We start from the raw sequence: 4,602 nt of genomic DNA, 5'->3' as shown, positions 1-4,602 counted from the left end.
GAGAGAGAGAGAGAGAGAGAGAGAGAGAGAGAGAGAGAGAGAGAGAGAGAGAGAGAGACGCACGTGTCCCACGCGTGTGTATTTACTAACACGCGCGGACACGTGCAGCGCGTGTGCGGCACGTGTCAGTGTGCATATACGCGTACTGACACTACTGACCGGTACGGCAGGGAAAAATGGAGTTGTAGCGGCGCGAGAGCTGCCGTTCGCTCGCGCGAATATTTTAATGCCTCGTCGGACGCTGTCGGAAGTGCAGTTTAAACGTCGTTAACGTTAAGCGTAAATTATTCCACGGCACGCGGGGGAGACCTTATATAGCAGAATAGTTTTACTATGTAAATTCGTTGAAGGCTTTGTAGTCCTTCACGATTTAATCAGTCGATCAATCGAATCTCGCGCGACCCCGGAAATACCTGGCGTGCGTGCTCCACCCTTTCGATTCTCCAAGACCGACAATTGCGACCGACGCGACGCGATACTTAATTATCGTCTTCCACAGAGAACTTTATCCTACGATGTACGCGCAAGTGCGTACGTGGGCTTCTCTGAGAACGGTTACGAGATATTTGAACCTCCATTCAAACCTACGATGATATACCAAGAACAATTTATTACCGGAAATTTCTTCCCCGTTTATTGCGTAGAACCGCACCTGGTTCCACGTCACTCGAAGGAATCGTAGACAAAGTCACGTTTTCATACGGAGGTCGCCCGCCGGTGTGAATGACTGATGCCGACGTTTTGGAGGACACACCAGTGTAGCGTGTAGTTATTTGAAAGTATAAAGAATGCTATGTTTGCCGGAATTTTATCATATTTCCGCTGCTGCGTAGTAGCTCGTAATATGTTATGCGTAACATATTAAAACGTGACGATTTAAGAAAAAGAAAATTAAAAAATATAAGTTAATTATTTTAAATGTAATATATTATTTTTTATCAATTAGATTATAATTTATTATGATTAGTTTCAATATCATGAAACGATGTGCTGCGAATTCGGAAACAATTTATGGAATTATTAATTCATGGAATTGTTTGGTAATAAGAATTGAAAAAAAGAGATTCGGCAACTTCCAGACAGATCAGGCTTTTTTTTTTAAATAATATATTATTATTATTTATTTTTTCGTGCATTTCTTTTTCTTAGAACAAACTGTGAAAAAGATGTAGGATAATTTTAGCGACTGAAATTGTTATAATACATCCGAACTCTGCCTGATTCCTACGACTGATTCACTCGTGAGATATTTGCGGATCGGAGCTGGTTCTACAGAAGATTTTCACTCTGAACGTAGATGAGAGGATGGGCGGGAAAGAGGTAGGGGCGGACGACTTGTCCGAAAAGGATTTACGATCGGCAAAAACGCGCTCTCGCAGAATTTCGCCATTGCAGCCGGCCGACCAACCGTCCGAGGCGACGAGAGAGTCGGTCCTTTCGATTTCGTTCTCGTTGCGGGATTGTAACTTTGATGCCCGAGAACTCTTGCCGCGAGAAAAGCACAAAGATAAAAATAACAATTTTCGATGACCTCCTTGGCTGCCAAAAGAAGAAAGTTTGTTGGCGTTCGCGGAGAGAGAAATTAATACAATCGCTGTATAATTTTAATCAAGATATGCAATGATAAGATTGTAATTATACATTAATTATTAACCAACACGAATTTTTTAATATTAATTTTATGAGATGTTGAATTAAAGCATGTCTATTTTAAAACTCATAATTATTGCATATTGAAAATATGGAAAAAAGAATAATTGTAAAAGCATAATTTATGTAATTCACTGCATAAAACGAGATTTTTTTAATATTATTATATAAGATTATCTGATATATGCTGATAATAAGAAATGACGAAGGCGTCAAGTCTACATCTGTTTTCAAGAGGGCTGCAAACTGTATCCTAATTTTCACACATGCACAGTGCATGCTGGTGAATGGCGAATGTTATAGGGTCAATGGCGCGTAGAAACGGCATCGTAGTACCGTAAACAGATTCGTATTCTTAGACAGGATTTTAGGGGTCAGCCACCATACGCTGTTAAGCTATTAACGATGATATAAAATCTACTCGCTAACACGCGCGACGATGTTCCGCAATTTCCGCGCTGTTTATTCAGCGTCACTGGTAGATCGTATGGCGAGTGTCTGTTCTATTCTGCGACTGAAAATAGCAATATCTATTAATTCCGCGAACAATTTCATCCATCTCTTTCGTTAGTTTTTTATTGTTGATAAAATTAACAGCTGGAATCAAAACAACGGTGTACTTTGATATGGCAAGTAGATACAGACATTATGAAACTGACGAACATTATCAGACATGTATTTTGAATTAATACGATTTAATCACTTCAGTATCAAGATAATAAAATGTTTTAACAGTATTTTAACAGTACTTATTTAGTATTTATTAAGATAATATGTTGATATAGTAGTAGAGATACATATATTACAGTCAGACAAAACTATTCTTTTCTACTTTGAAATGATATGGAAAACTATTTCTTTTATTTAGAGATAATATAATTTCGCTTTAGTAACAAACTAATAAAATATTTTTAAAGTATTATTTATTTATATAGCATATTGATTTGGCAGTAGATACAAACATTATATGGTCAGACATGTAAGGCTTTCTATTACCTTGAAATATGAAATCTTATTACTTTTAATATCAAGATAATAAACTGTTTTTGACAATATTATATCTATTTGATATTTATGTAGGTAATATTTTGATATGCAATAGGTATAGATTACAGACATTGCTATAAGATATGTAAAATTGTCCCTTTTATTTATAATTACAAATAATATGATTTAATCATTTCAATATTAAGATATTTTTAAATTATCTCTCTTTCAAGTAATATATTATTTATACGTTATCAAGAATTATGCACAATTTTAAACTATGTAAAAATTAAAAAATAAATATTTATGTAAAATCCGTTTCAAACGAATTTAATTTTTACGTATTGATATTTGAGAGCATTTTTAAAATCATGTTTATCTTTTGTATTTTTGTAAACCGTATGCTTCAATTTCTTACATAACTTTGTTTAAAGTTTATTTTAAAGTAAGGATGTTAATAAAATAAGAATACTGATTACTAGCACTTATGTCTTGATTTACGATCGAGTTTACGTCGTGAGTACATATATTCGAGCGCATAAGTCGACGTGTAACTGCGAGAAATCTCAAAGCGAAAGTGAGAATGTGTCTTCGCCGTCACACATATTCAGTAGCGTTCTAGTGCACAAACTCCTACTCGCGCTGTCAGTGAAAACCACTGGTGCGATAGCCCGTGGAATGGAACGCAAGGGAAATGAGGAAAATCGGGCACCGATGAAAGTGAGAGGACGCCGGCTACAGGGTGTCTCAGGCGGCTTATTCCGCAGTCGACCGCGAGAGAAAGGAGTTCACCTCTAATGGAGTGGCTGGTCCAGTCGGTCCGCGCGATCGATGGAAAACGAAAAAGTCACAGTGGCGGAGGTTGATCGTTAGCGAAGTTTTGGAATCTCATTCATTGTCCAAGTTTCAAAATACAATTAAAATATAATCATAACGGTGCGTGAAATAATCGAAAACAAAAAGACATTAATGGCGAAAAAGACATTAATGATTATTTTGAAGTTTTCAAAAATTTTATTATGCGAGCCTCAAAATGCATTTATGGAAAATGCGATATCACATAAAAAAATTAAAATATTGAAAAACAAAAAAAAATGCATTATAATTTAAGTTTTTCTAAGTAAATAACTGACTTGATAATATAGCTTCTTAGTAGAATTCTCGAAACAAATTTTATAGTACATTTATATAATTTTATTTATCGCACCAACAGAAAATAAATTTCTCACGTTCACCAGGATTATTTTCTCGCTACGCCCATGACCTAGACATCAGACCTACTTGCGGATTCTCGAATGCAGAAATGATATGCGCGTTCTACACTGCACGATGACGAACAGATTAAGTTGCTCGGAGAGCTACTTTCACGTTTGCTCTCACGCGTGTGATATTTTTCCTTATTTTTATTTTTATTTTTCTTTAACATGCATTGTGCCCTATTATAGCTGGGCGCGCGCGACCGCCTTAAGATTTCGTAAGGCGATTGTTCGAATCGTTACGTCAACGAACTAATTCCATATAATATTGTACAATCCGGCTAGGCCTATGGTGTGGAGTCTAGTGTAGTAAAGTCCCATATTTTATACGTCGTAAGTTATTCCAAATGACATTACGTCCGAACACGTGCTTTCGTCTAATTCGAATTTGATTGGTTGTTATTTATTTGGTATTACAAATTAATACGGAGAGAAAGAGAAGCAACTGGGGATCTCGTAAACCTTTCTCCTGGATAACAGAGATTAAATAATTGCTGGATGCGAACCCTGAAATTTGTGTTCGCGTTCGCAAAACTTAAGGAGATTTCGAGGAAGGCATGTCGGGCGATCTACATGATTACAATTTTAAATAATGCAGCGAAACGCATAAGTCAGGAATTTGAATTCGCAATGAATTTTTTAAAATGTCGAAAATTATTTAACGAATTTTAAATATTGGCGCTATTAAAGATGATCGAGATTAAGCTTA

At 36.0% G+C, this 4,602-nt stretch overlaps 1 protein-coding gene across 1 annotated transcript in view; it reads left to right on the top strand.

Annotated features, from left to right (window-relative positions):
* Window positions 1-4,602, top strand: part of LOC108694531 (solute carrier organic anion transporter family member 3A1) — a 68,651-nt gene that overhangs the window by 47,524 nt on the left and 16,525 nt on the right. The gene's annotated exons all lie outside the window — the stretch shown is intronic.

Source organism: Atta colombica, unplaced genomic scaffold, assembly GCF_001594045.1.
Source record: "Atta colombica isolate Treedump-2 unplaced genomic scaffold, Acol1.0 scaffold12, whole genome shotgun sequence".
Lineage (NCBI taxonomy): Eukaryota > Metazoa > Arthropoda > Insecta > Hymenoptera > Formicidae > Atta > Atta colombica.
Note: the sequence above shows the minus strand (reverse complement) of the source record. Positions and strands in the feature narration are given on the sequence as shown.